Source organism: Triticum urartu, chromosome 4A (genome assembly GCF_056163025.1).
Source record: "Triticum urartu cultivar PI428250 chromosome 4A, HENAU_Tu73, whole genome shotgun sequence".
NCBI classification, from domain to species: domain Eukaryota; kingdom Viridiplantae; phylum Streptophyta; class Magnoliopsida; order Poales; family Poaceae; genus Triticum; species Triticum urartu.
Window position 1 is genome coordinate 130,640,932 of NC_141876.1, and position 24,994 is coordinate 130,665,925.

A 24,994-nucleotide genomic window follows, 5' to 3' on the forward strand; every position below is an offset into this window, starting at 1 on the left:
CACCTCAAGTATCTGTGGGTATGATTATACGATATGCATCACACAATCTCAGATTCATCTATTCAACCAACAAATAGAACCTCAAAGAGTGCCGCAAAGTTTCTACCGGAGAATCATGACGAAAACGTGTGCCAAACCCTATGCATAGGTTAATGAGCGGAACCCGCAAGTTGGTCACCAAAACATACATCAAGTGAATCACGTGATATCCCATTGTCACCACAGATATGCACGGCAAGACATACATTAAGTGTTCTCAAATCTTTAAAGACTCAATCTGATAAGATAACTTCAAAGGGGAAACTCAATCCATTAAAAGAGAGTAGAGGGGGAGGAGAAACATAAGATCCAACTATAATAGCAAAGCTCGCGATACATCAAGATCGTGCCAAATCAAGAACACGAGAGAGAGAGAGAGAGATCAAACACATAGCTACGGGTACATACCCTCAGCCCCGAGGGAGAACTACTCCCTCCTCGTCATGGAGAGCACCGGGATGATGAAGATGGCCACCAGAGAGGGATTGCCCCCTCCGGCAGGGTGCCAGAACGGGTTTAGATTGGCTTTCGGTGGCTACGGAGGCTTCTGGCGGCGGAACTCCCGATCTATTGTGCTCCCTGATCGTTTTAGGGTATATGGAGATATATAGGCGGAAGAAGTGTGTCAGGGGGGCCACGAGGGGCCCACGAGGGTGGAGGGCACGCTCAGGGGGGTGGGCGCGCCCCTGCCTCATGGCTTCCTCGTTGATCCCCTGACGTGCACTCCAAGTCTTCTGGGCTTCTTCTGATCCAAAAAGAAGTTCCGTGAAGTTTCAGGTCAATTGGACTCTGTTTGATTTTCCTTTTTTGCGATATTCTAAAACAAGGAAAAAACAGAAACTGGCACTGGGCTCTGGGTTAATAGGTTAGTCCCAAAAATCATATAAAATAGCATATAAATGCATATAAAACGTCCAAGGTTGATAATATAATAGCATGGAACAATCAAAAATTATAGATACGTTGGAGACGTATCATGGGTGAACAAATTACTGTCGAGCAATTGATAGAAAAGCGCAAAGTTATGATTATATCCAAGGCAATGATTATGTAATATAGGCATCACGTCCGTGTCAAGTAGACCGACTCCTGCCTGCATCTACTACTATTACTCCACACCTCGATCGACTCCTCCCTACATCTAGAGTATTAAGTTCATGAAGAACAGAGTAACGCTTTAAGTAAGATGACATGATGTAGATGAATAAACTCAAGCAATATGATGTAAACCCCATCTTTTTATCCTCGATGGCAGCAACACAATACATGCCTCGCTACCCCTACTTTGTCACTCGGTGAGGACACCGCAAAATTGAACCCAAAGCTAAGCACTTATCCCGTTGCAAGAAAAACCAATCTAGTTGGACAAACTAAATCGATAGTTCAAAGAGAATTACAAAGATATCAAATCATGCATATAATAATTCAGAGAATATTCAAATAATATTCATAGATAATCTAATCATAAATCCATAATTAATCGAATCTCGACAAACACATCGCAAAAGAAGATTACATCGGATAGATCTCCAAGAACATCAAGGAGAACATGGTATTGAGAATCAAAGAGAGAGAAGAAGTCATCTAGCTACTAGCTATGGACCTGTAGGTCTGAGGTAAACTACTCACGCTTCATCAGAAGGGCAATAGAGTTGATGTAGATGCCCTCCATGATCGAATCCCCCTCCGACAAGATGCCAGAAAAGGCCCCAAGATGGGATCTCGCGGGAACAGAAGGTTGCGGCAGTGGAAAAGTGTTTTTGTGGGTGCTTCTGGAGGTTCGGGAATATATGTGAATATATAGAAGGAAGAACTAGGTCAGGGGGGTCACGAGGGGCCCACAAGGTAGGGGCTGCGGGAGTCCTAGATCTGGGGGTCCTCAGGTGTCCGGCCTATTCGATATGGGCCGGACTCATGGACCATGAAGATAAATAGAAGACTATCACCCGTGTACGGGTGTGACTCCTGTATGCGTGGACGGCAAGTTTGGTGTCCGGATGTATTATTTACTTCTTCTACAAACCAACTCTGTACAACCATAGGCCCCTCCGGTGTGTATATAAATCGTGGGGTTTAGTCTGTAGAGACTATTAGAATAATCATAGGCTAGACAGCTTGGGTTTAGCCATTACGGTCTCGAGGTAGATCATCTCTTGTAACCCCTATACTCATCGAATACAATCAAGCAGGATGTAGGGTTTTAACTCCTTTAAGAGGGCCCGAACCTGGGTAAACATCGTGTCTCTATTGTTCCCTGTTACCATTGATCCTTAGACTCACGGCTTGGGCCCCCCTACCCGAGATCTAACGGTTTTGACACCAAAATTGGTGCTTTCATTGAGAGCTCTGTCATGTCGTCATAAAAAGTGATCTATGGCCCGCCTTGTCATCAACAACAATATCACCTCTGGAAGGAGCCTAACTTCAGGACAGGTCCTCCAGCTCCGCGGTTTCACCATGGGTGCCCGCACTACCATCAAGCCGACGGCGCCCCCCGCGATCGCCAAACATCACCTTCGCATTGGTCTCGAACACTCCTAAAAGATGGATCCGACGGACATCTCATCCTTAAACGAGCTGCTAGATCGCATCGCCGCACTTGGGCTTTCAACGGACTATGATCAGATCGGGCTTAAACCTGACCAGAGGGAAATCAATTCCCCGCCGATCACTCACCTGGTGGCGGTCATCGAGGAACGAGCCGAAAACTCTTCTTCCCCTTAGTTAAAAACCTGCTACGTTCGGATCTCCAAACCCATTGAACCGGATACTCTTCCTTTGAATGAGACTCTGCCTCCCTCGAACTCAGGGTCGGGCTTAGGTTTCGAGGTACGTTTGGATCCCCCCGGACCCGAACGAGTGACCTCGGAGATTTTACAAGCTCCAGACACAATTTTGGGTCGGGATTCAAGTTTTAGCACACTCACCCACCACAACTAATACTCTCCAAGTAATTCAGGCCCTCCAGACATATATGACCTGATGTATGTATGGCAACAACCTCAGGAAATGGTCCATCACTTTGGGGCCAAGTTCCTACTTGTCAAAAACAAGATTAAAGATTGTTGCGATGATGATGCAATCTCGGTCTTTCATCACAATTGTACCGATGAGGGAATTCGGAATGCCCCCGACCGCCGTCGCATACAGAGTTTCACGGAACTATCGCATGCCATATGGAAGTACTGCGTGATGGAAAGCACATGGAAGGCCCAAAAATCCAATTGGAACCTGCTGCCTTTAAGCGGTACACTGCCCGGGCAAAACGGGTACACCCTTACGAGGCATCCGATCATAAGCCCGTCGGCAAGAAAAACAAACCCTTTTTGGGATACAGGTCCGTTCTTGACGAACTTCTCGACAAAACCTGTCAAATACATGCGACGCCGAACACCGAACCAACTCACAGCCTTCGCGCATGTTGGGTACTCCAGCAGGTGGCTACAAGTAGCTAGATCATCCTCACCACCGCTACTCCAGAGAAGCATTCTCCGGAGGATGACGATCTTAACGTCTTCATGATCTTCGGGACTTTCTCTTCAAATAATCAATGTAAGAGGGCAGTCCGTGACCTCGCCAAAATTCACCAAGTAACCACAATGGGCCCATGGAACGACGCGGCAATAACCTTCACCGTGGGTGACGAACCAAGGGCCCGATCAGTCCGAGCACCCGCCGCCTTGGTTCTAAACCCAATTGTGGACGGCTTCCGACTTACCAAAGTGCTCATGGACGGCAGCAGTGGGCTTAACCTCATCTACAAGGACACGCTCGACAAAATGCATATTGACAGAGCATGCATCGAGCAAAGTAGTACCACCTTTCGAGGCATCATCCCCAGTCGAGAAGCACGATGCTCGGGGAAAATCAAACTTGAAGTAGTATTCAGCACGCTTGAGAATTACAGGTCTGAAGAGTTGCTCTTCCACATGGCTCCCTTCAATAGCAGATATCACGCCCTTTTAGGGAGGGACGCTTTCTCACGCTTCCAAGCCATACCCCATTACAGGTAAATGAAGCTTAAAATGCTAGGGCCCAATGGAATAATCACAGTTACGAGTGATCCGGATAAAGCACTCCGCACCAAAAAAACCGCATCCTTGGCCCTTGAGGCACTATCTAAAGCTCTTGCGGCCAAAGAACTAACCACCCTGCGATCCACGGTGGACAAGGATGACGTGATTCTCGATAAGAGACCTAAATCCACCTCCTTCAAGTCAATAGATGAAATAGTTAAATTTCAAGTACACCCAACGGATCCTAATAAAACAACGTCCATTGGAGCACAGCTGGATCCAATGGTAGATGCCGCCCTATGCGTGTTCCTACACAAGAATTGGGATATCTTTGCCTGGCACCCTTTGGACATGCCCGAGATCCCACGCAGACTAGACGAACACAGCCTCAACATAATCAAGGGATTCAGACCAGTCAAGCAAACATTGTGGCGATTTTCCGAGCCCAGATGACAAGCTATGGGAGAGGATCTAGCCAAACTACTTGAAGTCGGGTTGATCAGAGAAATCAAACACCCGGACTAGCTAGCCAACTTGGTCATGGTGCCAAAGAAGGATAAATCTTGGCGCCTTTGCGTCGATTTCAAGGACCTCAATAAGGCTTGCCCTAGAGACCCCATCCCGTTGCCCCGCATTGACCAGATTATTGATGCGACTGCAGGACACAATTCATTGTGTTTCCTCGATGCTTACTCCGGATACCATCAGATTAAAATGAAGGAGTTCAACCAGGCCGCAACAGCGTTCATCACCCCGTACGAGCCTTTCTGTTTCAACACTATGCCTTTTGGGCTTAAAAACGCTGGTGCCACTTACCAACGCATGATTCAAACATGCTTGGAAAAACAAATTGGCAAGACAGTTGAAGCGTATGTGGACGACGTGGTCATCAAGACTAAACACTTTGAATCATTGGTGGATGATCTCCGCCTCACATTTGACAACCTCCGAACATACGACATACGGCTCAATCCGGAAAAATGTGTTTTCAGCGTCCCAGCCGGAAAGCTACTGGGGTTCATCGTCTCCAATAGGAATTGAAGCAAACCCATCCAAAATCCGAGCCTTGTCGCAACTAGCCATACCAACAGACTTAAAGCAGGTCCAAAAACTAGCAGGGTGTGTGGCAACTTTGAGCCGCTTCATCTCCAGATTAGGAGAAAAAGCATTACCACTATATAGACTGCTTAGACACACCAACAACTTTGAGTGGACGGATGCGGCTACAGCCGGATTGGAAGAAATAAAAACCTTATTAGCAGGCAACCCAATCCTAGCCACCCCAAGTGTTGGCGAGCCTATGTTGCTTTATATGCAACTCACCAGGTAGTGAGCGTTGTACTCGTAGTCGAGCGAGGGGAAGAGGGACATAAATTCCCCCATCCAGAAACCAGTGTGCCACGTATTAGAGGTCCTCACACCATGAAAATCCCGATACCCTCACTACCAAAAGATAGCTTACACGGTCTTTATGGCATCCCGAAAACTACGACACTATTTTCAAGAGTGTTCAATCACGGTAGCATCCAAAGTGCCACTCAACGACATCATAAACAATAGGGATGCCACCGGCCACATAGCTAAATGGGCCATTAAGCTCTTACCGTTTGAAATAACATACAAGTCGCCGAGCTATTAAATCTCAGGTGCTGGCCGACTACATCGCTGAGTGGATGGAAGCCGAGCTCCCTAAAGAGTACAGTTCTTACTCCAACTGGATCATGCACTTCAATGGCTCTAAAATGCTAGCCGGACTGGGGGCTGGTATCATTTTGACATCCCCTACGGGGGACACAGTCCGCTATGTGCTGCAAATCATCTATACAGACTTCAATAACGCAGCCGAATATGAGGCACTTCTACATGGTCTCCGCATGGCTGTCTCCATGGGCATACAATGCCTCGAGGTGCAAGGCGGTTCGAACCTCGCAATATATCAGGTAAATGGAGAGTTTGATGCAAAAGATCCAAAAATGGCGGCATATCAAAACGTCATATTTAAAATATCGACTCGGTTCGTGGGGCTTGAATTTCATCACGTCGCTCGAGACAGTAATCAGGCAACAGACATACTCGCTTGAATGGGCTCCAAGCGCAACCCCGTCCCCCCTAATACCTTTGTGGAAAGGCTCTTCAAGCCATCCGTGGTATGGCAGGACGAGAGCGGAGACGCTAGTACGGACCTGAGCACACCCCCATCAGCCGAACACAATACAGATATCATCGGGGATTCAGATTCCGAAGTAACGACCCTCTGCTCATGAGATCATGGTTGTTATTTTTCCATGGACCGAACCCTTCCTGGCCTACCTTAATAGGCAGGAGCTTCCGGATGATCAAAACGAGGCTCGTCGCATTGTTCGGCGCTCTAAATCCTACAAAGTTCACGAGGGTGAACTATACAAGAAAAGCACTACAGGAGTCCTCCAAAGGTGCATCTCCGAAGAGGAGGGGCGGCAACTCTTGGCTGAAATACATGCTGGTCTGGGCAGCCATCACGCCGCAACTCGGGCTCTCGTAAGCAAAGTCTTCCGAACAAGTTTTTCTGGCCAACAGCCCAAGCAGACACACAAGCCCTTGTCCAACATTGTGTGGGATGTCAGCTTTTCACCAATCAAAGTCATATGCCTCCCACTGCCTTAAGAAGAATCCCCATCACTTGGCCCTCCGCGGTCTGGGGGCTCGATATGGTCGGACCCCTTAAAGGGGGAAGCCACAAAAAGAAATATTTACTGGTTATGGTGGATAAATTCACTAAGTGGATCGAGGCCAAACCAGTCAAAACGACCGAAACAGGGCCAGTGATTGACTTTATATCCGGCGTGGTACACCGCTATGGTGTCCCGCACAGCATCATTACTGATAATGGCTCCAATTTTACGGTCGATGTGGTGAAAAGCTAGTGTGCTAACTTGGGCATTAAACTTGACTACGCATACGTCTACCACCCTCAAACTAACGGTCAAGTTGAACGGGCCAATGGCTTGATAATGAGCGGCATTAAACCTAGACTGGTGCGCTCCCTACGGGAGTTAGATAAGCACTGGGTTGGGGAACTTGATTCCATACTATAGGGGCTGTAGACTAAGCCTAATCGAACGACCGAATACACACCCTTCTTCATGGTTTACGGCGCAGAAGTTGTCTTGTCCTGCGACATTATTCATGACTCACCTCGAGTGCGCATGTACGAAGAGCGAGAAGCCGAGCTTGATCGGTAGGACAACCTAGACGGCCTTGAAGAGGAGTGTGATATTGCACAAGCCTGATCTGCATTTTACCAACAATAGGCCAGGGATACCAAAGTAGAGAAGTGCGGGCCAAGACATATAATGTCGGCGAGCTCGTCTTGGGTCTCCCGGAGAAGAAGAAGGATAAGCTTAAACAAAAATGGGAAGGCCCCTTCATCATAGATGAAGTTCTCATAGGAGGAGCCTATTGCCTTTGTAATGCATCGGATAATCGCCTTTAGCCGAATCCATGGAATGATGCTCGGCTCCGACGATTCTACGGATAGTTCAGTCAAACTCCTTTTTATTTTTCTTTGACTAGGTTCCTTTTTCTCCTCTCCTATTTTTTATTTTTTCCTTTTTATCCCAGGGTATGTTCGGATCTACCGAACTATTAGGGGTAAGCATCTTTAAATGTATATACCCCCATTATAGCTTGGGGCTTCTTTGACGAAGCTTCTTACCAAAAGCTTGTCACTTTTATGGTTTACGTCATTTGCTCTATACATATTTGACATTATATGCACCTCTATGATTTAAGTTTTTGCCAAGCCGGGTTGCTTTGCTCCTGTGTTTATACCTTATGTTCCCGATTGTTCGGCTAGGGTGTAAAGGGAGTACCTCTACGATTGTTACAACCGGGTAATCCGGATCTATACCTCAGATGGGTGAAGCCAAAAGCTAGCGTTCTTAAGAGAATAATTGGTCGGCAAGCAATGACAGATTGTCTACGTTTATGTAATCCTTATAACAAATATGGGATAGGCTCCCCGTAATTCAGATCAAATCCTAGGCATGCATAATTAAGCATGCCGGCCCAAGGAAAGGAACCCTTAACGGAACTATTTTCTGTGGAAGATGTTTCTCATGTTAAATAGTAATATAACATAACTCTCTGAACAAATTTTGTTTGTTTGAGCAATATGACCGAATTGCCTGGTTTCCGGACATAATGAATGTTTATTACATTCCAACATGGTATCCAAAAACACTCCAACTTCTTGGTTCGGAGATGAAGCCGAAGGCCTGCGATGACAAATTTTGACATGTTCGGTTGGAGATAAGTTCGATGGTAAAGTACATTGCTCAATTGAATCGAACGACTACTCTTTATCAATGTCATCTATAAGACTGTCTAAGCTACAGTCTTCTTGCGAGTATTTCGCAGCTATCTTCACTTGGTCATATACCAAACTCATGGGAATCTCTTTTCCATCCAGTCCCTGAGGTCCAACTCGGGCCATGTGATTCGGATCGAGCCCGATGTAGCACGTTTTCACCATCGCCCATGCCTCTTGTGCACCTTCCCGACATGCGGACGCCTTCCATAGCTCAAAACGGCGCCGGGAACCTTTGAACAGGTTTGCCAACCCCTCCATACTTTCTGGAGGGGCATCGGATGGCCATAAAGCTTTAGCCATGCTTCTCATGGCTTTCCGGGGCCTCTCATGCACCACAGACAGCTCTTTTAGCATGTCACCTCAAAATCCGGATACTTCTTCTTCAGGTCGCCCGGTTAACAGACTTGCAACAAAAGCATTATAAAAATCCGAATTAGGGCATGCTATGAGTCCCTTGGATAGTTCAAAAGGTCATGCCGAATATGCCACCTTTCAACTTCTTATTCTCTTTTTGCGCATTCGATAATTGAGCCTTTAAAGCTCTTTATCTCTTCAGCTTGTTTATCCTTTTCCTCCTCGAGTTTGTTCTTTTGATCACTGGTCATTGTGGCTTTTTTCATTTCTTTGAGCTCTGTGGTGGCGGCATTCAGCTCTGTCTGGCTCGTTTTCAGCTCCTGGGACAGCGTTGTTCTTCTCTCTGAGAACCTGCGGTCATAACAATCCTTAAATCGGTTGGCCTAACCGCTTCAAGTCTCGGGGCTACTGGCATATATCTATTAAATTTGCACAGACTATTACCTGCATATCCTTTGAAAAAAGTTGAGTAACTCCAGCAAGTCCATCCCGGGCGGCTCGGATGTATGCATCCACGGAGCTGAGGGTAGTAAATTCCTGCTCAAAAAAAGCTGGAGCACGCATAGCCTCTTTTAGTCGTCGATGATTCATCACACTCTCCACCTCGGAATTCATGACGGATACGTCATCCGAATCTTCATGAGGAGGTTGATCTGGCATTGCTTCTGCATCAGCTCTCTTCTTGGTTCATGAGTCCGGAGCCGAATTAGCTGATGCTCGGCTAGTAGGGCGTTTGGACACGGTTTGCCGTGTGCCCCTCCTGAAATATGATGGGAGGAAGAAATGTAACAATCTGATCTCATGCCTAGGCACATGTCAAAGGACATACCTCTTTGAAGAAGGAGGAGGCTCGACGGCACTCCCAGTATCCTTGCGTTTTGAAGACTCCCCCCGCATAGATGTTGTCCTCCTAGAGGCCACCCGTGATGGAGTGTGGCGCATTGAGTGTCGATCCTATAAAACACAACTCAGTGTGAGGGGTGAGACGTAGGTGCCCCCCCCTTCGAAGATGATTTCCTAATACTTATAATGGAGAAAGGGAAAAGAGGGGGGGGTAGTCGGCCATGATAGCCACTTCCGAGCCGTCAAGGCTCACTTGATAAAAGACTCCATCATCAAACTCTATGAATATATCCGGATCCTCACGGAAGCCGGGGTCTTTGTTGCAAGCATAATCCTCTGGCTGTGGGGAGGGGCAATGAATATTCTTAACCACCTTCCTCCATGTCTGCTTTAAGACAACCAGAACAATTTAATTAGAATACCTCGATAACAAGGTAAAATAGTGCTGATAATCACAAACTTACCAATTCAATGGGGTTATACATGGAGAAACCTTCGTGGCAATTTAAACGAATGAAGTCTTCTCCCCCCTTATAAAGATCAGCCAGGATGATGGCCAGTTCGGTTGGGGTATCTGGGCCCTTGTGCCTATAATGAGACGCGTTGTCCTCTCTGGTGTAACACCATAAAGGGGTCACTCTGGACTGGAGGGGCTGGATACATCGCTTTATCACAATGGCCCTGACTTCGATTATCGAAAGTTCGGAATGAGCAAGTAATCTGACCTTGCTGACCAACCTCTTCACTTCCGCATTGTCTTCTTCTTTGGGACTCCGGCGGCGCCAATTGAGGCGCTTCTTCAAAGGAGCACTGGAAAATTCAGAGAGTCCATGCCGAACTGGGTCCGGAATGGGAACGTCTTCAATATAAAACCATTTCGAAGACCATTCTTGGGATACCTCCTTGGGAGTTCCGACAGGGTAACCTAATCCGGCTATGCGCCATACTTCGGCGCCGCCCACTTCAAATATGGAACCCCCTCGATGACGAGGGACGAGGCAATAGAACTTTATCCATAGTTCAAAATGAGCCTCGCAGCCTAAAAACAGTTCACAGAGAGCGACAAAGCCCGAGATGTGCAGGATAGAACTTGGTGTGAGGTTGTGCAGTTGGATCCCATAGAATTTCAATAGACCTCTGAGAAAGGGGTGGATCGGAAATCCTAAGCGTCGCAGGAGAAACGATACGAAGCACACCCTCTCCTCCTTGTTGGGGTTGGGGAAGTTCTCCGCTAGCAAAATATTGCCAATCGAGGCCAATCCCGCTCGCACAGGGACTAGATCTGCGAGAGGGAGATATCCTTGCGCTTGAAGTCAATTCAGATGGAGGTGAGACACTGAACAACTTCGCCAATCACCCTCTTGAGGGCCATGTGGGCGCGAGGAAGAGCTAGGAGCGCTCGCCATGCTTTGAAGTCTTTCGTGGTTTGCTCCTATGTTGTTTGTGTGATGTGGGATGGCATTTAGGGGATCTAACATCCTTATATAGATGTCGCCCGCGCGTGATAAGGGGGTTATTTGTAAAAATTATGGACCATTCGCATTCGCTCGGCATGTGGAAATCGAGGCGACAACAAGAAGGAATCGTAAAGGCAGAACATGGAGGTCAAAGCCGAACTATCATCAATCCGGAGTATGGTGAAGAACCTGCCTTGCAAAGCCGAGGACATAAACCGGATGCTACATCATCATTGAAGGCAAGTTCAGGGGCTACTGAGGGAGTCCTGGATTTGGGGGTCCTCAGGTGTCCGGCCTATTTGATATGGGCTGGACTCATGGGCCATGAAGATAAAACAGAAGACTATCCCCCATGTCCGGGTGGGACTCCTGTATGCGTGGACGGCAAGTTTGGTGTCCAGATATATTGTTTCCTTCTTCTATGAACCGACTCTGTACAACCCTAGGCCCCTCCGGTGTGTATATAAACCACGGGGTTTAGTCCGTAGCGACTATCAGAATAATCATAGGCTAGACAGGTAGGGTTTAGCCATTACGGTCTCGAGGTAGATCAACTCTTGTAACCCCTATACTCATCGAATACAATCAAACAGGACGTAGGGTTTTACCTCCTTCAAGAGGGCCCGAACCTGGGTAAACATCATGTCTCTATTGTTCCATGTTACCATTGATCCTTAGACTCACACCTTGGGCCCCCCTACCCGAGATCTACCGGTTTTGACATCGACAGGGGGGCCCCTAGGGCACACCCTCCACCCTTTTCGCCGCCTCATGGCTCTTCTGACTTGAACTCCAAGTCTCCTGGGTGTCTTTTGGTCCAAGAAAACTCATCATGAAACTTTTATTCCGTTTGGACTCCGTTTGATATTCCTTTTCCATGACGCTAAAAAACAAGGAAAAAACTGAAACTGGCACTGGCACTGGGCTCTAGTTTAATAGGTTAGTCCCAAAGTTAATATAAAATATCATATTAATGCATATAAAACATCCAAAACAGATAATATAATAGCATGGAACAATCAAAAATTATAAATACGTCGGAGACATATCAATCTCCTCTAGCGCCGCAACATTAGTAGTTGCGGCCAGAGAAGATGTCAGTGACGTTAAGAATTCACACCACTTCAAATAATGGCCTACAGAACGAGATCCTTCACAGGTTTCTTTAAAAAACCTTGCAGATTCTCGGGGGCTACTACTAAGATGGCATACTTAAGATAAGGACTAAATCCAATTTACGAGAAAAGAGTATTACATGACTTACCTCAAAGCCCGTCTGATGGCCTTGGACAGCGTCGTTCAGTCCGGATTGGACGAACCGAACACCCAACATGACCGCACTCATGAGAGTGTGGTGCCCGTCAACGATGACAGAGTTGTTCACCAACTCCTCCGGCGCATCCGGCCAGCTAGACGCTGCCCGTTTGGAGGTGTTTGGCGCTGGCATTGGCTCCCCAACCCCTTCTCCGCTAGAGGGAGGAACCTGTGTTGTTAAGGGTCTTGGGGGCTCAGGAGCGGATTATGTCTACTATGCAATCTTCTTCTTTTAGACTCGTGATGGGCCTCCAAGAGCAGAGTTTTGTAGGACAGTAGCAAATTTCCCTCAAGTGGATGACCTAAGTTTTACCAATCCTTGGGAGGCGTAGGATGAAGTTGGACTCTCTCAAACAACCCTGCAACCAAATAACAAAGAGTCTCTTGTGTCCCCAACACACCCAATACAATGGTAAATTGTATAGGTGCACTAGTTCGGCGAAGAGATGGTGATACAAGTGCAATATGGATGGTAGATATAGGTTTTTGTAATCTTAAAATATAAAAACAACAAGGTAACTAGTAACAAAAGTAAGCGAAAACGGTATTGCAATGCTTGGAAACAAGGCCTAGGGTTCATAATTTCACTAGTGCAAGTTCTCTCAACAATGATAACATAAATAAATCATATGGCAATTCTTCAACATGCTACAAAAGTCACTCCAAAGTTCCTATCACGGAGAACATAAGATGAAATTGCTTGTAGGGTACGAAACCACCTCAGAGTTATTCTTTCCGATCAATCCATTGAGCTATTCCTATAAGTGTCACAAACAACCCTAGAGTTCATAGTAAAATAACACCATATGATACACACCAATCAACCCTAATGTCACCTAGATACTCCAATGTCACCACAAGTATCCGTGGGTCAATTATACGATATGCACCAAACAACTTCAGATTCATAATATTCAATCCAACACAAAGAAACTTAAAGAGTGCCCCAAGATTCCTAACAGAGAAACAAGGACGAAAACGTGCATTAACCCCTATGCATAGATTAGCCCAATGTCACCTCGGTAATCCGCGAGTTGAGTGCCAAAACATACATCAAGTGAATCAATAGAACACCCTACTGTCACCAGGGGTATCCCATGCAAGACATACATCAAGTGTTCTCAGATCCATAATAGTATTCAATCTAATAATAGTGAAACCTCAAAGGTAAAACTCAATTCATCACAAGAAGGTAGAGGGGGAGAAACACCATATGATCCAACTATAGTAACAAAGCTCGCGGTACATCAAGATCGTGTCATATCAAGAACATGAGAGAGAGATCAAACACATAGCTACTGGTACATACCCTCGGTCCCGAGGGTGAACTACCCCCTCCTCTTCATGGAGACCGTCGGGATGATGAAGATGTCCACCAGTGATGGTTTCCCCCTCCGGCAGGGTGCCGGAACGGGCCCCCGATTGGTTTTCATGGCAACAGAGGCTTGCGGCACGGAACTCCCGATCTAGGTTTCTTTCTGGGGGTTTCTGGATTTATAGGAATTTTTGGCGTCGATTTCAAGTCAGGGGGGTCCACGAGGCAGCGCCAAGGCAGGGGCGCCCTCCACCCTTGTGGATGCCTTGTGGCTCCTCCGGTCCATCTCCGATATTTCGTGGGCTTCTTTTGGTCCATAAGAAATCGTCGTGAAGTTTCAGCTCGTTTGGACTACGTTCGGTATTCCTTTTCTGAGAAACTCAAAAACAAGGAAAAAATAAAACTGGCACTGGGCTCTAGGTTAATATGTTAGTCCAAAAAATAATATAAAATAGAATATAAAACATCGAAGATGGATAATATAATAGCATGGAACAATCACAAATTATAGATACGTTGAAGACGTATCAGCGGACGGTTGAGGGGGTCCGGGTGGTCCGGACTCCCTTCCCGCATCGGCCAGGATGGATGCGCCCTCCTGGTCTTCGGCGACCAAGGTGTTAGCCTCGGCCATTACGATGTCAACCTCCCCCTCTGTGTTTGGAGGAGGAGAGTCCTTCAGGATAACACCTCCCCGATCTATTCCGGGATCGGGGGAGGCACAGATCGCGACATGGACCCGTTGTCCACCAGATCGGCGGGTGGGGACGTCCCCTCCGAGGTTTGCTCGGTGGGGCAGTCACATGGAGGGATACAATTTTGAAGAGTTAGCCTCCAATCAGAATGAATTACTGAAAAACGAGGTAGTTGAAAATATGGATCCATACCTGCTGGACGGAGGCTTGACCCTGGGTCCCTTCTATGGGATCTCCTCGGACGCTTCGGACTCCTCATTCGAGTTGTCAGACAAGACCAGCTTGGGTCGGCACTGCCTCTTCAGAACTTGAGGGTTGAACCTCTTCGACATCTTCGGACGCCACCCTCTTTTTGGAGTGCGAGGAGGCGCTCTCCTCCTCGTCCTCATCCTCGTCTCCATCCTGTACGAATGAGGCCGCAACGTCTCCAGACCGATTGCCCGAACGAGCCCTACGGAAGAGGCCCTCACTGGCCTCCGGTCCCTCCGCTTTCTTGCCCTTCTTGTCGGGCGCCTTGTAGGGCACCACGACCAACAACTTTTCTAGCTTCGAATCGAGGCCCCTCTGGCAGCGGCGCCGAACCGTTGATCTTCTCGGCCTTGGCAAGTGTGACACCCCCGATTTGACCGTACACTAATCATACACGCAAATGTGTACGATCAAGATCAAGGACTCACGGGAAGATATCACAACACATCTCTAGACACAAAACAAAATAATACAAGCTTTATATTACAAGCCAGGGACCTCAAGGGCTTGAATACATAAGCTCGAATGCACAAGAGTCAGCGGAAAAAATAATATCTGAGTACAGACATAAGTTAAACAAGTTTGCCTTAAGAAGGCTAGCACAAAAGTAGCAACAATCAAAAAGGCAAGGCCTCCTGCCTGGGACCTCCTAACTACTCCTCACAGTCAAACTCTGTGTAGAACCATCCTCGGGATCCTCTGGCTCCTGGACTCCATCATATGATCGCAGTAACTGGGAAAAGGGGAAAAAGAAGTAGGAAAGCAACCGTGAGTACTCATCCAAAGTACTCGCAAGCAAGGATCTACACTACATATGCATTGGTATCGATGAAATGGGTAGTATTTGTGGACTGAACTGCAGAATGCTAGAATAAGAGGGGCATAACTAGTCCTATCGAAGGCTACGCTTCTGGCAGCCTTCATCTTGAAGCATATAGAAGAGAGTAGATGGTAAGTTCACCAAGTATCATCGCATAGCATAATCCTACCCGGCGATCCTCTCCTCGTCGCCCTGTGAGAGAGCGATCGCCGGGTTGTATCTGGCACTTGGAAGGGTGTGTTTTATTAAGTATCTGGTTCTAGTTGTCATAAGGTCGAGGTACAACTCCGGGTCATCCTTTTACCGAGGGACACGGCTATTTGAATAGATAAACTTCCCTGCGGGGGTGCACCACATTTCCCAACACACTCGATCGCCTTTGGCCGGGCGGGCGGTTCGCGGAACGCACACAGGTCGCGTGGTCCAGTGGGAGGAGCGCGGCGGAGCGTCTAGGGGGTGGCTGGAGCTTATGGGTGCGCGCGGGGGAGCTCGGGTGAGCGGGCGGAGTGTGGCGGTAACCTAGCTCGATCAAGCTCGGGGTCGTGGTTGTAGGGAACTGCACAGAGGTTCGAGGACACGAACGGCATCGCCACAAGGCCCTGAGCACGCCCACGTGCTTGGCCGTCCAGGAGGAGGTGACGACAGCAAGTGCAACGGCGGTGACGAACTACGATGACGATGGTAGCGATAGCAGGAGACAGAGGGCGAGTTCAGGGGAGGGGGAAACGAGTGGAAGCTCAACGCGGAGGCACACGGTGGCCCGATGAAAGCTTAGTAGCAGCACAACGACGACAATCGTCGATGGCGTGACGATGGCCAAAGGTAGAAGACGACGTCGATCCCTGCGTTGAGGTGATCTCCCGCTCGAGCTGCTCCTCAAAGTCGATGTAGACGGAGCACAATAAGCTACTGCAGAGGCCTCAGCCGATAAGGTGGACAATGGACACGAAGATGACGATGGACATGGCGGGCGGAGCTCGGGTGTGTGTGGGAGGAAGAAAACGGCGCGGGGAGAAGGGGGTGGACGACTAGGGTTCCTCCAGGGCGTCGGGATGGTCTTATAGACGGCAGGGAGGTAGCGGATGGACGGCGCGTGCACCCTGCCGGCAATGGAGCCGGTGGATGGCCGCCATGCCCTTTGTCTGTACAAGGAAGGGGATGACTGGGGGAGGTGGGCTGGGCCTTTCCCAGCCCACATGGGCCTAGTGTACTGTAGATTAGGTCATTTACTTTTTCTCTACTGTTTTTCTTATTTCTGCTACTATTTTGTATTATTTTGGGATACTAAAGGAGTTTTGTTTAATATAATACTTGCCACATAAAATATGGACAATAGTGTAGTGTTGCTCAAAAAGTTCCAGAGCATTTTGTAGAGTTCAAATATTATTAGAAATTGAAAAGGTCATTTAAATTATTGCGGTTCCACTATTTTGGTTGCTAGGGTAAATTTTGGGAAATCACTAATGTTGGTTTTATTTATATAATAGCTTTGGGATTTTTTGCAATATTCTGGACACTTTTGTTTTGCTGTTTGGACAATTAATATTTTGTATCATATATAAAAAATGAAATTGGGGTTGAAATATTTCTTAATCATTTTTCTTAGGGCATAATGATGATGACTTGGCATCATTAGTGTGGAGTTACTGCAGCATGATTCTCGGGGTGTTACAGTGAGCCAGCCCTACAAAATCCACATTAAAAGGTTTGGTTCAAACCGTATGATGCAAATGTTTGAACTCATGTTAAGACAAGTATCGCTCACCTTCTTTGGAGGGTTTGCAGCATCGAGGCTGATGTCCTCCCCTTCAACCGGCCAGTTCTTCTGTGACTTGAATAGCTGGCCCCACACTTTCTTATGGGTCGTGCCGAAGAGGTGCTACACGATGGCTGAATCTTCAAGGTCGTACTCCCACATCGGCTTGGCCCTCTCATGGCAGGGGAGGAGTCGACGATGGAGCATGATATGAATCACGTCAACTAGCTTCACGTCGGTCTCCATTACGCTGACAACGCGCTTCTCTAGCACCTTCAAATCGTCAGCGGACCCCCAGTCTGGGCTCTTGTTGATCCATGATGCAAGCCTGGTAGGGGGTCCGGATCTGAATGCGGGAGCCACCGCCCAGCCGGCTCCCCGTGGCTCGGTGATATAGAACCATTCCTTCTGCCACATTCTGACGGTGTCAACAAAGTGGCCCTTTGGCCACTGGACCCGCGTCAGCTTGTTGAGCATGGCCCCGCCACAGTCCGTCTGTTCGTCGCCAACCACCTTGGGCTTGATGTTGAATACATTTAGCCACAGGCCAAAGTGTGGCTGGACTCTGAGGAAGGCCTCACAAAATATAATGAAGGACGAGATGTGGAGGAGGGAGTTGGGGGCTAGATCATGAAAATCTAGACCATAGAAGAACATCAACCCCCGCACAAAGGGGTGCAGGGGAAATCCAAGCCCCCTAAGGAAATGAGGAGGAATACGACCCTTTCGCCCGGCTCGGGCATAGGGATGATCTGGCCCTCTTCGGGGGGCTGATGGGTAATGTCGGCCGACAAATAGCCGGCCTCTTTTAGCTTCATGATGTCGCCGTCGGTGATGGTGGAGGCGTCCCACTTCCCGTTAGCGCCGAATCCAGCCATGGATGGGTACGGAGTAGGATTTTCTATGGAGGAAGAGAAACGGGGCGCTGGAGCTTTGAGGATTTGCATGAGCGGAAGGTGGAAGAAGGCATGGGATGCTGACTACAGTAGCTCCCCCTTTATATGTTGAGCCAGGGGTCCCTTTTTCCACGCCATTGGCTCTTCCACTTCCCAATATGCCCGCAACGTTATGTGTGGGGAGGGGAATTGAAATCATTGATCATATCCCCCGAAAGGCAGGACACGATCTCCACCTCGAGAAGACGTGCCAAACGTGGCGTTAGTCTCGAGCCGCGCTTCGAGAAATAGTAACTGCTCGGCGTTATGACCAGACGCGACTCTTCGTTGCAAGAGAAAAAGTTGTCAGGCGAAGGCATTGTTTACACTTGAACAATTTTATTATTATTTTTGCCTTCGTTGCTAAGGAAGATAGCCGTTTTAGGTTTCGGGCATCACTTGGTTCCGAACATAAACAAAGCACACTGAAGAACTCGCCTCGCAAGCCGAAGACTATTGGGTGAGTGGATGCCAGAAACAAGCCTTGGCGTTGGAGGCAAGTTCAGGGGGCTACTGAGGGAGTTATGGACTGAGGGGTCCTCGGGATGCCGGCCCATCGAATATGGGCCGGACTGGCGAATCCGCATAATGATAGGAGATCTATGAAGCCGTGTGTACCCTCCAAGTCAAGAATAGGCAGGATCTCTTTATCCCTTATTGTAATCTATCTCTGGTATCCCTAACTGGAAGATTGTGGATGTCGCCTAGAGGGGGGTGAATAGGCGCTTTTAAAATAATTACGGTTTAGGCTTGAACAAATGCAGAATAAACCTAGTCGTTAATTTGTCAAGCACAAAACCTACAACAACTAGGCTCACCTATGTGCACCAACAACTTATGCTACGCAAGATAAGCAACTATGTGATAGCAAGATATATGACAAAGAACAATATGGCTATCACAAAGTAAAGTGCATAAGTAAAGGGCTCGGGTAAGAGATAACCGAGGCACGCGGAGACGACGGTGTATCCCGAAGTTCACACCCTTGCGGATGCTAATCTCCGTTTGGAGCGATGTGGAGGCACAATGCTCCCCAAGAAGCCACTAGGGCCACCGTAATCTCCTCACGCCCTCGCACAGTGCAAGATGTCGTGATTCCACTAAGGGACCCTTGAGGGCGGTAACCGAACCCGTACAAATGGTGACCCTTGGGGGCGGTCACCGAACCCGTACACTTTGGCAACCCTTGGGGGCGGTCACCGGTACCCGTCAAATTGCTCGGGGCGATCTCCACAACCTAATTGGAGACCCCGACGCTTGCCCGGAGCTTTACACCACAATGATTGAGCTTCGAACACCACCAACCGTCTAGGGCGCCCAAGCACCCAAGAGGAACAAGCTCAAGGATATCAAGCACCCAAGAGTAATAAGCTTCTAACTTGTAACTTCCACGTATCACCGTGGAGAACTCAAACCGATGCACAAATGCAATGGCAAGGGCACACAGTGCCCAAGTCCTTATCTCTCAAATCCCACCAAAGCAACTAATGCTAGGGAGGAAAGTGAGAGGAAGAATAAGAAGGAGAACACCAAGAACTCCAAGATCTAGATCCAAGGGGTTCCCCTCACATAGAGGAGAAAGTGATTGGTGGAAGTGTGCATCTAGATCTCCTCTCTCTTTCCCCTCAAAAACTAGCAAGAATCCATGGAGGGATTGAGAGTTAGCAAGCTCAAAGAAGGTTAACAATGGGGGCAAAAATGAGCTCAAGAGATGGGGAACCATTGGGGAAGAAGACCCCCTTAAATAGGCCCCCACGAATCTGACCGTTATGTGCAAAAAACATAGGAGCGGTACAACCGCTATGAGCACCGGTACAACTGGTAACAGGCAATAAGCGGTACAACCAGCCCGGTACAACCTTTGGACCAATTCTGGAGTGGTACAACTGCTCCAAACACCGGTTGTACAACCTCTCTATGGGGCGGTACAACCTCTCTGTGTAAAACAGGTAATATCAAAACAACCACAACTTTCGCATACGAGCTCCGAATTCGACGAAATCAAGTTTGTTGGAAAGCTAAGGACAAGAGCAAACACAATCTTGATAGAAATATCAAGAAATAGAAATTGAGAAAATACCCAAAATAAAATGGTGAGAACCCTTTCTCAATTAAGACCAGTAAAAACTCCAACACCGAAAACACAAAAGAAGATTAAAAAGAAATCGGTTTTGATGAACTCGAGCTTGTCAAGAAGATGACCATGAGATCCAAATCTCACAAGGAGAAGAACCAAACAAGAAACAGGAGAGATGATGCAATGATGCAATGGATTGAGCTCTCGACGAACGAAACGATCAAGCTACTCACTAGAGATCCCCCCTTGATAGTACGGCAATCGATCCTACAACCCGGTCTCCCAACTACCACTATGAGACCGGTAAAATAGAAAACCTATCAAGGGCAAATCTTTGCCTTGCACATGGTCCACTTGAGCTAGATGATGACGATCTTGACTTCCTCAAGTTGGACCACCTTTCTTGATTGTGTTGGCTCGATGGAGATTAGTTGATTGCTCCCCCATACTCCACTATGGGTGAGCCACTCTTCGGCACATCTCACAATTCCATTGACACCACAATGGACGACAAGCAGCTTCAAGCTTGATTGATCCCCCATACTCCATTATGGGTGAGCCACTCTTTGTGTTGCTCCACTTGAACTTGCACACTGCAAACTTGATGACGATCACCACTTGATGTCATCCTCCATGGGTTGTATGAGATCTTCCTCTTGACGCAAGACCATGGAAACATACCTAACCCCACAAAGAACTCTCGCGTAGACCATGCGTTAGTACACAAAGCGTAATGGACGATGCTTACCATACCATGGGATCACTTGATCCCTCTCGGTACTTCTTTTACGCTTTATGAGTTGATCAACTTGATTCACTCTTGACTTAGTCTTGATCAACCTTGAATATTTCCAACTCGCTTCATTTGGATGATGTCTTGAAGGTAAACATGAATGATCACACAATCTTCTTCTTCAAGGCATGCTTGCAATAAGCTCAACTCTCGCATGACCAATCTTTGGATAATTCCTTGAAAAGCACTTTGGCCATCTCATAAACTCCTTGAAACCAACACATTTACTTCAAGACAATCCTATGGACAAATCCTTCAAATATAACTCAAGGCAACCGTTAGTCCATAGAGATTATCATCAATTACCAAAACCACACATGGGGGCACCGCATGTCCTTTCAATCTCCCCATTTTGGTAATTGATGACAATCACTTTCAAGAGAGTTTATATAAGGAATTATGCATCACCATGCAATGCAACAACCAATAATGCATGTGTTTGAGATGAAAATGCTTAGGAACAAAACCAAAGCAAGAAGAAATAACTCTCTAAACTTATCCACAAAACTCTCTGAAACTTTCCCCCATTGGCATCGATTGCCAAAATGGGAGAAAAGCTTAGAAGGCCAATATAAAAAGTGTTCCTCCATAAATTGTGTATTTCTCAACAAGAGAGTGGAATGCAATACACATATCCAACGGTAAATACTTGGAGGAAGACAGACTATATTGAGGCCCAAAGATTGCAAAAGAATGATATGCCACAAAGACATAGCAAAGAGAGAAACAAGCAATCATGCAATCAAAAGATACCAATTGAAGCAAGCAATCAAAGGATATCAATTGAACCAACTAGACCAAAGATCCTATGAGCCACAAGAAAAAGGATATTACGATATGAGCAAAGGAGTGTTATAAAGAAACTAGAGAAGCTCCTCATGATTTGTGCACACATAAGAATTTTTGTATTTGGATACACAGTACACAAAATAGGATCATAGCTCCCCCAAAATCAATAGAAACTTACAACAAGTGCAAGTGAGCATATAGGAAACTAAGCCCAGCACTTGCAACAAACACATGGTTGAGCAACATGTAAAAGAGGCAACTTAAGGATAGGCTCAACCAAAACCGATGTGTGTGAGTCAAGGCAATGCACTTGAGAAGACTAATGTATGGATGAGCATTAAGCATCAATACAGTCTTGAAAGAATGAGATACACGGTGCAAGGCATGTCATTCCCGCACCCAACTAGTAAACAGGTTCACAAGCTTACTAATAAGCATATAAAGAACCTATGCTTGTGACAACCCATGGTGAAGATATAAAAGGAAGCTTAGTTAAGAGGAGGGATACCAATTAAATTGGCAAAAGCCTCATCATAACAAGCAAGAGAAAAATAATATTCACCACAAAAGAGTGCATCAAGATGCAACGAGATATGACCCGCACTCAAGGCACACACTTTCACGGAGCCACCAAAGAAATAACATGAGAAATAAATGGTGGATGTGAAAGAGAGGGTTATCAACTAGAAATGCAACTTATCTCAAGTGTATAAGATTTCTAGGTAGATGAATCCACAAAGAAGGATGTACACACGAAATAGTTACAAAAAGGAAAGAACAAGATATCCACAAGGAAGTCATAAATATACCAATAAGATATTTGCTTGAAAGCATAGCACAAGGCTAGATATGGTCTTATTGTATATAAATGAATTCCTACCACACAACCATCAAAGACATCACAACTAGCAACATGAGATCATCGTTGGGATGCTTTGAGAAAGGAAACAAGTATCACAAGATATGAAATGAATATCATGCCAAGATGCAACCTACACAAGGTTGAATGCAAGAAAAGAGTGCATGGATAAATACTTGTTACCGAGATATCATTGCAAGGGTGTAGAACAAACCAAATGAAGGTAGTAGATAGTAGTTCATTGATCATCCTAGCTTGACTCCAATAAGCACATGGTGACACCACCTTCCTTTTGAGTGAGCCGAGCATCCAATGCATCTCCAATTGTTCCTAGAACAACAACACAAACAAAATGGTACCCAAACTCATTGGGACCAAAGAGTTAGACACCAATATACATAGGACAAACTCCACATAAATATGTGCGTATAGATATGGACATGAATTTCATGCACATCTCATCCAATTTGAGACTTGGTGGAGTTTCCCCTATATATTGGATCAGAGAAAGAAAGCATGCCAAAGAAAATACATGAAGTAAATATGTATGCTAAAGACTTTCAAGAACCGAAACCAATTGACAAAAAAACCAAGTGAAAAAAAAGATACCAAATGAATAAATCAACACTTGGAGGATGTCCATAATAGATACATCGAGGAATGAGATATCCATTGATACACACTAAATAAAAGATATCAAACTCCCAAAAGAGAGGATGGTTCCAAACAAACCAAGCTCTCTACAAAGTTTCATGATGGCACAAAGTACCAAAAAGAAAACGGCTTGCCTTCCACCAACACACACTTGACAAGGATCACAAGATGAGTGTTTTATAGAAAATAGGATAGCTCCCCCAATACTAGTGCATTATAGATAATTTGCATTTGAATACAAAATGCACAAGGTGGGATCACCACTTTCACTATATCTAGAAAACGCTAAACAAGATCAAGAGATTAACAAGATCCACAAGTGGTAAGGAAGACAATGGGAGTTGACACAAACCTTGGCAAGAGAGAAGGCAAATAAAAGCAAAAGCCAATGTAAAGATGATCAATAAGTTCTACCACACATAAGTGAGTACCAATTGTCAAAAGACAAGAAGTAAATGGAAATAATTTCCGGTGGTAGAAAGCAAGGATATCCAATGTCATCTTCACACCAAGCACAACCAAATTGCAAATTGTAGAGATAACATGCCACCTAGGAATAAGATAATTTGCAATATCAATTCTAGGTGACAATATCTCAAATGTACACATTTTCTAGGCTTGTAATATGCACATAGCATATTACTCCCCCATAATGTGATACCAATTAAAGATACACAAGAGGCAAATAAAAAGATCCAACAAGAGATAGTTAATGGATTATTTAGAATTTGAATTTCTCATGAGAAGACATACCACATAGTGACTAGATAATCTTGTAATATCAATACTAGATGGTATTACTCATGTACACATATTTATAGGATTGTGAGGTGCACAAAGCACATCACTTCCCAAAAATGGGATTTTCCATTAATCTCTCACAAGATCCAACTAAGATACAACCAAGATGCACAAAGGCTCAACGTATTACACACATGTACATGATGTGCAAACCAACAAATAAGCAATTTGGAGACACAACATATACAAACACATGCAAGGAACAAAACCACAACATGCAAAGGGGCAAGTAACTTTCAATGTAAATAATTTAAGTACAAGTTACTGGAAGGAGGCACATTGGATATAGTATAGAAACTTGATAACCCAATTGACTTGGCTTGAGACAATAAGAATGATGAAGTCCCCTTAATTCTTCATAATGTAGCCAAGTCTCCAATGCCCTCCATCAACACCTATTGATCAAGTTTGAGCTTGTTGGTCCCCAACCAAGTTGGGTCCTAAGAGGTTAGTCACAATAGGCTTAGCAACCCAAATGGTTCTTTGCTTGAAACCACTTTGAGTACCAAGAAACTTGGCAAACACATTGCCAACCTTATCGTTCCCAAGAGAATAGATATCATCAATAATAATTGGGTTGGATAAGTTACCACTAGTGCATGAGGAAGCAAGGTGACCTTTCTCACGACATAGGTAGCAACATCTACTCTTCACTTTATTCTCACTTGATTTCTCAACTTGAGAAGCATTAGCTTGAGTTTTCTTGGGAAGAGGCCTTTCTTCAACTTGAGGTTGAGTATGAGAATGAACTTGTGGCCGCTTCCCTTGTTGCTTGTCACTAATTGCCTTCTTCTTCAATGGGCAAGATCTAACATGACGCCCTTCAATCTTGCACTTGAAGCAAACAATCTTGGCCGAATTCTTGACTTGTTCTTGG